The 13,062-nt window shown below is 35.6% G+C and overlaps 1 protein-coding gene and 2 long non-coding RNA genes across 22 annotated transcripts in view; 2 read left to right on the top strand and 1 right to left on the bottom strand.

Moving 5' to 3' along the window:
* LOC141380251 (uncharacterized) overlaps nt 1-13,062 on the top strand; it is a 495,770-nt gene that overhangs the window by 406,958 nt on the left and 75,750 nt on the right. The gene's annotated exons all lie outside the window — the stretch shown is intronic.
* Nucleotides 1-13,062, top strand: part of LOC141380246 (uncharacterized) — a 142,002-nt gene that overhangs the window by 57,137 nt on the left and 71,803 nt on the right. For 3 of the 10 annotated variants that reach the window (XR_012397925.1, XR_012397926.1, XR_012397933.1), the window contains 2 exons: nt 6,719-6,964; nt 10,181-10,264. The exons of the other annotated variants lie outside the window; for them this stretch is intronic. This is a non-coding gene — a long non-coding RNA (uncharacterized lncRNA). The remainder of the gene's footprint in view (nt 1-6,718; nt 6,965-10,180; nt 10,265-13,062) is intronic. 10 annotated transcript variants of the gene reach the window in all.
* The window catches only part of ephb3b (eph receptor B3b), an 86,354-nt gene that overhangs the window by 43,839 nt on the left and 29,453 nt on the right, over nt 1-13,062 (bottom strand).

Raw genomic sequence — 13,062 nt, 5'->3', positions numbered from 1 at the left:
GTGTGGCTGTAATCTGGGGAGGTGTTATATGTACCTGTCGTATGTACAGAAGCAAAGCCGCATCATTGCATGTTTAGTCCTCCAAAGTTGCGTTGGGTTTTAATTTAGTTTATTCTGGATGAAAACATGAGGTTGTAAGAATTAGCTGTAAAAAAAGCAGGGTTGGAATTATAGTAAACAGGCTTGATGGTCTTTTTTGTGTATAGTTATCTCTTGTAACTGTTATATTTTTTAAGATGCTTCTATACAGCTTAAAGTGACAATTAAAGGCTTAACTAGGTTAGTTAGGTTTACAAGGCAGGTTAGGGTAATTAGGCAAGTTATTGTATATCGATGGTTTGTCCTGTAGACTATCGAGAAAAAATATATAGCTTAAAGGGGCTAATAATTTTGTCCTTAAAATGGTGTTTAAAAAATGTAAACCTGCTTTTATTCTAGCCGAAATAAAACAAATAAGACTTTCTCCAGAAGAAACAATATTATCAGACGTACTGTGAAAATTTCCTTGCTCTGTTAAACATCATTTCGGACGGAAATATTTAAAAAACAGATAAAAATTCAAAGGGGGGCTAATAATTTTGACTTTAACTGTATGTGTGTGTGTGTGTGTGTATATATATATATATATATATATATATATATATATATATATATATATATATATATATATATATATATATATATATATATATATATATATGATTATAAAACTAAATAAACAAAAATATAAATAATATTACATTGTAGCAGTTAAAGAGTATAAAATAATAAAATAATATAGATATTTAGATATTGAATATAGATTATATATAGAATATATATTACTTAGATAAGCTCCAGATTTGGCTTCAGTATTGACTAAATTACAATTTACATACATTTATTATTGTAAAATTATTATTGTAATACTACTACTACTACTAATAATAATAATTTTAATGCACTATGAGTTACTGGACTAATGATGAATGATTTTATTTTCATTAATTATAAAACATGTTAATAAAAAGAATAAACTGCTGTAATAATTGTATATTATTTATTATTTGTTCATGCTAGACATCATAGTCACATTAACTAATTTACCATTATTTTAAAGTACTATTAATAAAAATATTGTTATTATTATTATTGTTATTATTATTATTATTATTATTATTATTATTATTAAAAACAGCTATAATAATACAATAATAATAATAATAATAATAATAATAAAATTAATAATAATAATAATAATAACAAAATTGATAACAATAATAATAATAATAATACAAAAATAATAAAAACAACAATGACAATAATAATGTTATTGTTGCTATTGTTTTTGTTGTTGTAATTATTATTAATACTACTATTATTACCAATATTCACATCACTGTAAAATATTAACTAAAATGATACAGCTTCTGTAACATTTAAATTAAAACAAATAATCTTTCAATAATGCTATCTAAATCAAAAATATAATACAAACTTTTTTTCTTTTGCTGTTGCTAAATATCAATAAAACTCTACAGGCACAGCTGCTTATAATACATGCGACCAAATCAATGTTATACCAAAAGTAGTCTACATTAAAGGGATAGTTCACTCAAAATAATTACATTTTCTCATCATTTACTCACCTTTAACTTGTTCAGACCCCCTTTGACATTCTTTCTTCTGTTAAACATTAAAGAAGATATTCTGAAGAATGTCGGAAACCGGTAACCATTGACTTCCACAGTATTTGTTTTTCCTACTATATACGTCAATGGTTACTCAATTTCAGCTTTCTTCAACATATCTTCCATGTGTCCAACAGTTGTAAATATAGGTTTATAATCACTTGAGAGACCAGGGATGTCTGAACTCAGTCCTGGGGGGGCCAATGTTCTGCATAGTTAAACTCCAACTTACTTCAACACAACTCCCATGAAGTTTTAGTATACCTAGAAAGAGTTTGATCGGCTGGTTTAGGTGTGTTTGATTACAGTTAGAACTAAAATATGTAGGACACAGGGCCCCCAGGACCAAGTTTGAGCATCCCTGGAGTCGACTAAATAGTGAGCGCTTTTTAATTTTTGTGTGAACTAACCCTTCGATGTGAATATATAGGCCTATCTCTGTGCCTTCACGTGCTGTTTTAAACTGTTAATTCTCCTCAACGCAGCACATTGACACATTGATTCACTGTTCATTCATCTTCAAACTCCACAAAAAACAGCTGTGTGTGTGTGTGTGTTTGAAAAGAAAAGCTCCAGTCAGCGGTCGCTCTGTCGCAGCTCAGCCGGCAGAACAGCAGAGAAAAGCGGCTGAGTCTCCGCACGGACTCCCGCTGAATGTTCGCCACTGAACGCAGCGTTTCTGCACACTTCGCTTTTGTTAGCGTTTTGTGAAGGAAAAAAAAAACAGCAAAGGCGAGCATTGTGTAGCCGAGCGAGGTTTTACATCAGCAGGCAGAGAGAGAGTGTGTGTGTGTGTGAGAGAGAGAGAGAGAGAGAGAGAGAGAGAGAGAGAGAGAGAGAGAGAGAGAGAGAGAGATGTATTAGCCTGTCATAAACACAGTCAGCCAGTGACAAAACTAGTCAAAAACATTATAGGAAACCATCTAAATGAATGTTCTGCATTATATTATATTATATTATATTATATTATATTATATTATATTATATTATATTATATTATATTATATTATAGGCCAATAATAGTCTTTTTTTCTTATTTGCTTATGTATTTAGTTCTAATTTGTGTATATACAGGGGTCATGCAGCATACATAAATACACTCCATTTTTCACTGAGAACAGCCTAAAGACAATAGCCTATATTTTGGTGCATTTGAATAAAGCTGATTTATTTAACGAATATATTTATTAAAAAACATTTTAATCCCCAAACATCTTTAGAAATATAAAAATAATGCATTTAAAATCAAGTGAAGCATTGCAAAAATAAAAATAAAACACAGAAATACAACTAAATTCAATATTTGTTTTTTTTTCTTCTTAGTTTTTATTTATTTATTTATTTAATATTTTTTTTCCTAACATATACATTTGGTTATACAATTTTTGGACCGTAGAAATTTGTATTATTTTTCTATCTGTTTATTAAACTTTTACAGATGTAACAAAGCAATTTTACAGAGAAATTTAAACAAATATTACTCCCACCCCTACCCTCTAAACAAGATGGAATTGCATTTATCTAAATGAGAAAAGACAAAAAATATTAATAATAAGAATGAATACATAATACATTTAAAAATATTTACTAAAAATAAAATTCAATAAATAATAATAGAAAAATATTCAGAATACACATATACATTGATAACCCAATATAACAAACATGAATAATAATGTGACTTATGTAATAATATTAGGATATATTGAATAATATGATTTAATATTTATATTTCATTTAATAATTCTATATAAATATAAGTTGTTGTTTTTTTTTTACTGCTGCTACTATTCACTGTGTTTACTGTGTTTTTATTATATATGTATGTTACTTTTTATCTGAACTTTATAAATGCTTTGGCAATACATTTATAACATTTGTTATGCCAATAAAGCAATTATTGAATTGAATAGAATTGAATTGAGATCTGCGAATATGTAGCCTACTCATATTAAATTGAATTAGTTGACTATTTTATTTATTGTTAATGTAATCTGCAAACTTTTGGCAATGCTTGACAAGTCAATAAAGCTAATAAAGCTATTTTAAGAATTGATTTGAGAGAGAGAGAGAGAGAGAGAGAGAGATCTCCATCAGGACCAGCTGACGTCCGAAAACCATTCAGCGCCGAGAGATTTGCTTTTATTTCCCGCCGGTTTATATTTCCCGCTCCATTCTCTCATATCTGAGGTAAAACGCGCGTTAACACCTGAGTGAATTCTGGCGGGAACGACGATCAAGCGCCGGTAAAGGTCTTCACTCGCACTTCTGAGCGTTTAGCTATAAACCCACTGCTATAAACTAAAGCATAAACTTGTGTTAGTGAGGCAGAAAATTTATGAAACTTGAGGAAATTAGGCGGTGAAACGCGAGACGCAGGTTTCCATTTTCACTCATGTAGAGAAAGCTGCGTTAGCTATTTTAAAACTGTACAACTAAAGTATAACACATATAGTAATACTATATTAAGTACAATGTGTTACTGCATTGTTATATTATATCAAGTACATAGAAACTACCAATGATATTAAAAATAATAGTTTATTAAATCATTTTTCATTTAAATACATTAATAAACCTATTTTTAAACTGTAAAGCTCTTGATATATGGAAACAGTGATAATATATCATCAGTAAGCCTACTTTAAATTATATAAACTAATATATGTTTGATAATTATAAATGTATTTTTTTATAAAATAATATATTTTTTATATTTTAGCTTACTGTTTTAAACATTCACATCTAAAAAAATCTGGAAGGGTCAATAAATCAAGGTTATACGTTATACTAAAACATATTAAAACTCAGCTCAAGAAAAAAAAATGTGTATAAAAAGGAATAATAAAAATATTTGTAAATTACATTCATTAAATAATACGTTTTTGGTTTAAACAGTATACAAATGTATTGGATAATATTAACAACTCCCAAAATGCTGGGTTGTTTTAACCCAACAGTGGGCCAAACGTGGACAGATGCAATACTTGTTTATATTTAAATTCAATTGAAATTAAACTTTTAATCCAACTCTTGGGTTTACCCATTTAATCCAACATTGTGACCAATTGTGACCCATTTTAACCTTTGAGGAAGCAGGCCCACTTTTAATAACACTTCATTTACACAAACACAGATCCTCCAACAGCTTATTATTAGTACGGCATTTGAACACAGCGTCGTATAAATCCCAGAAACTGTATCTGATGGCATTAACATCACAGTAAAAGGAAAATGACCGTGCAGCCGGATGTTTCGAGGGAAATGTGAAATGATGTGTAAATTACTAAATGATAAGTCGCTGTTTTGGGTTGAAACATTAACAGCGCAGTTGCATGACATACGCCGATTCGATGGCAAATTCCTCTTGTCAGAGTAGCATGTCGAAACACAAACACGCACATATTGATGTAAGAAAGGTCAGCTCCTCCATTCTAATCCTCTAATGACAGAGCAGTGCTAATAACAGAGGAAGACACAGAAACACTTGAATCAACACACACACATACTTGTGTTTCATGGTTGACAGGGACTCTCTATTGTCGTAATGTATTTTATACAATAAAAAAGGGCTTATTATATGCCCGACCCTACCCTTACCTCTAAACCCAACCCTTACAGGAAACCTGTGGCAAATCTTGAAAGTCAAAAAATGTTGATAAGTATTAAGGCTGCACGAATATTGTCATTGAGTATTGTGATAACTATATTTCTTACTATATTGCCCTTACTCTTCGTTACGGAAGTGCGCTCGTTTTTTGTGATCGTTTAGATCGTCCGATTCAGTTGCCTATGGGAGAAATGACTAGGGATAATAAACGACAGAAAGCGGTCAAACTACTCGCTCAACAAGCAAGTGTTTGCATGACTATACAGACCAAGTAGAACAATATAATAAGAAAACATCAGTTTCCAACATCAAGCATTAAAACGAGCTGTTTTTAACGTCTAAAAATTAATGGAAGTGACTGAGACCGGAAGTCTCAAGCCAAATAGATTCAAATGGCTGCGCCTGCTCGTACACGGAGAATAAGGTTAATACTTTTGCCTAGAAAAATGCTATTTTTATTAGCTACGTTTTTATTTATGTAGTTGTATGAAAATAAACAGGCAAGTTATATTTTAAATTCTTTGTAAAGACCAAAAGTATTTGTATCAAGACTAAAAAGGTGCAAACATTTAGTGTTTAAAACACTAGGAGTGAATGAAAACCTCAGCAGATACTCTGAATATGATTGGCTTTTGTTGTTTTCCTCTTTCTTGCCTTGAATCCTGAATTATAGAGTGGTGCAGTACATTACGATACAGTTCGGTACGCTTTTATGGCCGTTTCCACAGTCAAAGGGTACCAAAAAAAAACATACTATACCACTTTTTGTGTACCAGTTGCCAAGGTTACCTAGCATGACAAAAGGCGTAGCTAGACGCACAACTGAACGCTATTGGTTTACATACGTTTAAACACATTAATCAGATCACAATTTAAAAAATGTGTAAACGGACAGGCAAACAAATCAGATCTAGGCATTCATTCATTCATTTTCTTGTCGGCTTAGTCCCTTTATTAATCCGGGGTTGCCACAGTGGAATGAACCGCCAACTTATTCATCAAGTTTTTACACAGCGGATGCCCTTCCAGCCGCAACCCATCTCTGGGAAACATCCACACACACATTCATACACTACGGACAATTTAGCCTACCCAATTCACCTGTACCGCATGTCTTTGGACTGTGGGGGAAACCGGAGCAAACCCACCCGAAGGCAGGGAGAACATGCAAACTCCACACAGAAATGCCAACTGAGCCGAGGTTCGAACCAGCGACCCAGCGACCTTCTTGCTGTGAGGCGACAGCACTACCTACTGCGCCACTGCCTCGCCCCAGATCTAGGCAACAAATCGAAATATGGCATCAAGTCCTGGCAGTGTAAATGGGACCTAAGTCATACCAATGTCAACTTTGTGTCTCTGTAAACCACATAAACCTGTAGACACGCATATCCTTTCTATGGTTTTACAAGCGCCTTCATATATTCCTTTGTTCCAGAAAGCAACCTTCTTCTTTTAAACAAAAAGAGGGGTATGTGAACAAACCCTCCTCTATTGATGTGAAGAATGCGGAGAGGATTTAGCTGGTGAGTCAGTGGCGTGTGGGCCGACAGGTGAGAGATTACAGCAGACCGAGCACTCGCAGCTTCAGCCACTGCTTCTCTTGTGCTGTTTGGAGAATGCGGAAAGCTGGAAACCCTCTCCGGCAGGGACCCGGTCGGGATTGTGTGGATTGAGGACTAAAGTGAGTCGAATTTACATGTTGATTTGCATTTATGGAAATCAAAGGTGAAGTGAGTGCTTTCTGCACCATTAGCATCAGCGAATGGAGCTGGTAAAATGACAAAAAAATGAATAAAAGGTTGCTTGACTGGTTTTAGAAATGCTGGCTGCTATTGGCCGTTCAAAAGCTAAGCTCCGCCTCCGAACTCATGCTGTTGGATTGGTCAGTGTTGTTGGGATTGGTCAATAAGGATGATTAAAATATCAAGAATCTGCATAATCATAATATTTTGTGACTGCATATTTAACAGGGGTGTCAAGGTGGCGCAGTGATCGCCTCACAGCAAGAAGGTCGCTGGTTCGAGCCTCAGCTGGGTCAGTTGGCATTTCTGTGTGGAGTTTGCAAGTTCTCCCTGTGTTGGCGTGGGTTTCCTCCGGGTGCTCCGGTTTACCCCACAAGTACAAAGACATGTGGTACAGGTGAATTGGGTGAGCTAAATTGTCTGTAGTGTATGAGTGTGAATGAGAGTGTTTCCCAGTTATGAGTTGCAGCTGGAAGAGCATCCGCTCCGTAAAACATGTGCTAGATAAGTTGAAGGTTCATCCCCCTGTGGCGACCCCAGATTAATAAAGGGAGTAAGCCGAAAAGAAAATGAACGAATGATTGCATATTTAACATTTTGGGCCCCAAAAAACTGATTTATTTAATTTTATTTTGGAGATACGCTTTCATAGATGATTAATATTTCATATTTTTATTTGTTTTTAATCTCTCAATATGTTTATTTTTTATCCTTTTAGCAGACATATCTATTTGTTCCATTTTGTATCCAAAGACCTGCCAGTTTTGTCTCTTGCTAAGCTGTTGTGAAGCGGTCCCGAGTGGCAGGCCCAATGACAAAAAAACCCCACAAAATAAAAGAATGTCACTCTCTGTCTCCAAACACTTGAGCTCTGTTTTGCCTCCCAACACTGAGATGTGTCAACAGCGTGGGGAAAACACTGCATTAAACTTATTAAAGCTATTAGACTGATTGCTTTGTATGCGCTTTTGTTACTGCTTTTATTAGCTCTTGGGGGGGCGGTAGGTGAAGCAGGCAGAAAGTGGGGGAGAGAGGGGAAAGTCGTTGAAAAAGCACGGAGCAAAAGAAGGGGAAGGGGGGGGGGGTGTCCTATTTAAATTGAAATGTGGTGAACGGCCCGGGCCTTTGTGCCACACTGGAGTGTGGTGATTAGAGAGAAGGCTGCTTTTGGCGAGCTGGCGTGCAACCTCTAATTGGTGGAGGCTTCTTGATGTAGATGGCTGGATCTCCAACACCCTCCTCAAACCTCCATGGGAATCCCATGAAAGGAGTCTCCTCATCCACATCCGTCCACTTGCCGTCAGTCACAGCACAATGCCTGTCACTCTCTGGGCCATTTACGTACTAACAAGGCCCACTGTCGGAGCTGCAGATGCTGCACTCAATTTGTGACCAAATTATAAATTATTACCACATTATTTCCAATAGGGGAGTCAAAATTATTACTTTCTATGGTACACCGACATGTAGACAATTCAGAATTGTTTTAGTATCAGACTACACTTATAAGGATATTCAAAAAAAAAAAGAAAGAGTAAGAGAAAGAGGAGGAGAATGTTATGAGGTCTGCTCTGCTCTTTCTCGGCTTTATTATGACGAATAAAGTGTATTTTCTGATATTCAAAACCTCCGGTCTGATCATTTCTAATTGATAAGAAGTCGAATTACGAAACACTCTCAGAAAAGAAAGTACAAAGGCTATCTCTGGGGCTTACTTTTGTACCTAAAAGGTTCACTTTGGTACCTTAAAGGTACCACAAGGTATACTTTTGTACTTTTTAAGGTACTAATATGCACCTTAAAGTTACAAATGTGGACCTTTAATGTACTAAAGTGTGCCTTTTGAAAAGGTACCACCCCAATGACAACTTTTGTAGAACCAGTTGATCCTGAAATTTTATAAACAGGCATTTCCCGCTAACATTTGAGCATGTTCTTAAACACAGCTGAATGTAATGTGTATTTATATAGCGCATTAATGGTGTATGGCCATACACCCAAAGCACTTCACAAACATGAGGGGGAGGGTCTTTGCGCACCACCACCAGTGTGCAGCATCCACATGGATGATGCGGCGGCAGCCACAGGACAATGGCACAAGTGCTCTCACTGCACTATAGTTATTGGTGGAGACCAGGCACGCTCTTCAGTACGCGCGCAACAACAAACTTTGTTTTACTTTGAAAACGCATAAACTTTGCTACGGTTACGCCATCTGTCCACACTACGCCAGAGTTTTTGAGTTCCAAAAACGGAGCGTTTTGGAAATGCTGGAGAGGCCGTTTTCATTCTGAAACGCTGCTGCTCTGTCTCAGTGTGGAAGGGGGGAAAACGGAGACATCTGAAAACAGAGGCGGGGCTGCTGAGATTCGCTACCTGATTGGGGCTTTTTTGTCATCGCGTATCCTTCCTTAATTCGTCAAGCCCCTATCACATGACTATAACAGATGACTATCACGCTACCGGAAGACACAACAGACCAGCCTTCACTGTAAACAACAACATGGACACAGAAATGGGAGCGTTGTTTGCACTATTGTCTGTTTTAGGCGCCATTTTTCAGTTATTCAGTTGTTGTGTTTAGTAACAACTCAAACTCGTCTACTGTCCACAAAAATACCTCTCTTGCTTTCTTTGCTATCGCGTTCATTGTTCAACCAGCGTTTGTTGACTAACAATAACCAAATGTCGAGAGAGACACATGCTTCCTGTTTATACCAGAACGTGCATGGCCAGAGTGCGCAAATGGTCACGTGATATACGTTTTTGGTGGCGTAGTGTGGACGGAGATATGTTCAGAAACGCTAGGCGAAACGCTAGTGTGGACGCGGATCATTTTTAATCTAAAACGCCGTTTTAAAACTAAATCGCACAAGTGTAAACGGGGCATCAAACACACGCTTTCATACACTTCGACCAATTTAGTTCATCCAATTTATGACTTTGGACTGTGGGGGAAACCAGAGCACCCGGAGGAAACCCACACCAACATGGGGAGAGCATGCAAGCTCCTGCCAGGCCTAGCCAGCCAGGACTCGAACCAGTGCTGTGAGCTGACAGTGCTAACCACTGAGCTAACTACTAATTCTTCCCCATGTGGCTATTATGACATGTGGAACAATGAAAATATCATACTTGTGTATTATTTTTCACAGAGAACTAACCAGATTTCATCATTCAAGCTACGAATTAGTGGGAAATCTCTAAGCCAGAATTTTGACAGGATGGTGACAAAGAGTGTAAGTGCGACAGCCTCATTTTTGTTTGTTGTGTTAATTAGATGTTCGTATGACAGTAGAAGGCAGTGGGATAGGCCCAAGGTTTTAGGGGAGGGGGGTCTGGATTTTGAAGTTGACACCATCAAGGGAACGGGGTTACAGATAGTGCTTTGATCAAACAGAGTCAGACGCTCACTCTCGCAGACAGCACAAAGACAAGCACTCCGGGTTCACACAGAGAGCAAAAAGATGAGCCAAGATGAATATTCAAACCGCTGAACCCCGTAGTGCATTCCAGTCCCAGCCTTAGAAATGGGAATTGCACCCCTTTATCCAGACTCATACTCTTTTCTTCCTTTATCCCGAGGTCTTTAATTACAGAACACAGTCAATCTGATGAACAGACAGGCCCTCGGGCAACTGTCTGCTAACCAGGTGTGCTCACAACTGTGTCTAAATGAGTATCTTTAGCTAGCATGACTGTGCTTCTGCTATGTATCCTAAAGCAGTACAGTTAGACTTCCCCAATGTCCATGTATGCCAGTGAATAACTGTAAGAGTTGTAATGCATTTTGGCTTAATGAATGGGTGACATTCTAGCCGTAAAATGAGCATATTGGGGCTTTCACACAGGAACTAGGAACAATATTCACACTAGGATTGCCATTTGGGGGAACTAAGTTTTCTCCTAGTTCAGAGCACTTTAGAGTTCATCATGATGGTGTGAATGCAACCAGAAAATAAGCCAGGTTAAAATTAGCTCTATAGTTTACTTTAAAATTAGTTCTATAGGTCGAAATTACTTCTATAGTTCTTCTACGTTGAAATTAGTTCTATGGTTTAGTATGAAATTAGTTCTATAGTTCTTCAATGATGAAATTAGTTTTACAGTTCTTCCAGATTGAAATTAGTTCTATAGTTCTTCAAGGTTTAAATCAGTTGTATAGTTATTTAAGGGTAAAATTAGTTCTATAGGTTAGTTTGGAATTATTTCTATATTCTATAGTTCTTCCAGGGTGAATTTAGATCTGTAGTTTAGTTCGAAATTAGTTCTATAGTTCTTCAAGGTTGAAGTTAGTTCTGTAGTTTAGTATATGATCAGCTCTATAGTTCCTCCAGGTTGAAATTAGTTCTATAGTTTAGTTTGAACTAAGTTCTATAGTTCTTCCAGGTTGAAATTAGATTCATAGTATAGTTTTAAATTGGTTCTATATTTTAATTTGAAATTTGTTTTATTGTACGTCCAGGTTGAAATAAGTATTATTATTTAGTTTAAAAACAGTTCTACAGTTCTTCCAGGTTAAAATTAGTTCTATAGTTAGAAATTAGTTCTATAGTTTATCCAGGTTGAAATTAGTTCTATAGTTTAGTTTAAAAATAGTTCTATAGTTCTTCCTGGTTGAAATCAGTTCTATAGTTCCTCCAGGTTGAAATTAGTTTTATAGTTTAGTTTTAAATTAGTTCTGTAGTTCAGTTTGAAATTAGTTCTATAGTTCTTCCAGGTTGAAATTAGTTCTATAGTTTAGTTTGAAAATAGTTCTATAGAAATTAGTTGTATAGTTCCTCCAGGATGAAATCAGTTTTATAGTTTAGTTTGAAATTAGTTCTGTAGTTCTTCCATGTTGAAATTAGTTGTATAGTTCTTCCAGGATGAAATTAGTTCAATAGTTTAGTTTGAAATTAGTTCTACAGGTTAGTTTGAAATTAGTTCTATAGTTCTTCCTGGTTGAAATTAGTTCAATAGTTTAGTTTGAAATTAGTTCTATAGTTCTTCCAGGTTGAAATTAGTTATATAGGTTAGTTTGAAATTAGTTCTATTGTTCTTCCAGGTTGAAATTAGTTCTATAGGTTAGTTTGAAATTAGTTCTATAGTTCTTCAAGGTTGAAATTAGTTCTATATGTTAATTTTAAATTAGTTCTATAGTTCTTCCAGGTTGAAATTAGTTTTATAGGTTAGTTTAAAATTAGTTCTATAGTTCTTCAAAGTTGAAATTAGTTCTATTGTTTAGACTGTAATGAGTTCTAACGTTGAAATTAGTTCTATTGAGACACACTCACAAGCTCTACCCCAAGCTTATAGTTCTTATAGTTGAGTTCTTGTAACTACCTGGTGTGAAATAATTAGTACCTTAGATTAATAACATAACTTTAAAGAGTAAACAAAGTACAAAGATGCTCTTTTAAGAGTGCTGGGATAATATGTTAATCTAATAGTGTATCTATTACAGCATTATAAAATCACAATAAAGAAATTGACTTAATAATGGAGTAATTTTAAATAAAAATAACAAAATAAGGTAAGCAAGGAACGTACAATAGCATGATATAAAATTACACACACGATTTTGCTTTACACCCATTGTGGTCAACCTGAATTGGGTGTGTGTCCCCTGAAGCACTTAGCGAAGAGTTACAATACTGCAGTTTCTCTGTTGTGGCTAGACAGGACACAAGATGCGTCGAGATGCAGATAAAGCACGAATCAGCTATTAATGAGCACTTAAGCTAACACGCTTGCGTATTCTGATACCGAAGCGTTGATCCGATTACAGATTTCACACTAAACGAGAGCGTCTGTTTGACTCACTTTGCTACAGGAGTACAATCAATTAATGCGTTCCTGTCTCTCCCTGTAAAGGCGAGCTATTGTACGGCCACAAGGCAAACAAGACTGCGTAGGCATCGTCTGTGTTCATAATTTTAGCTTTGGTCTGTTTCAGTTAGAAATCCCTCAAATGCCTTACCGCTAAATCAATATCCACCATAGACTTTCATTCAAATTCTTGTGCACTACAGTTGTCCTCTTGAAACATTACAGT

Source organism: Danio rerio, chromosome 22 (assembly GCF_049306965.1).
Source record: "Danio rerio strain Tuebingen ecotype United States chromosome 22, GRCz12tu, whole genome shotgun sequence".
In the NCBI taxonomy this organism is placed as follows: domain Eukaryota; kingdom Metazoa; phylum Chordata; class Actinopteri; order Cypriniformes; family Danionidae; genus Danio; species Danio rerio.
This window is presented reverse-complemented; position numbering and strand designations above follow the sequence as displayed.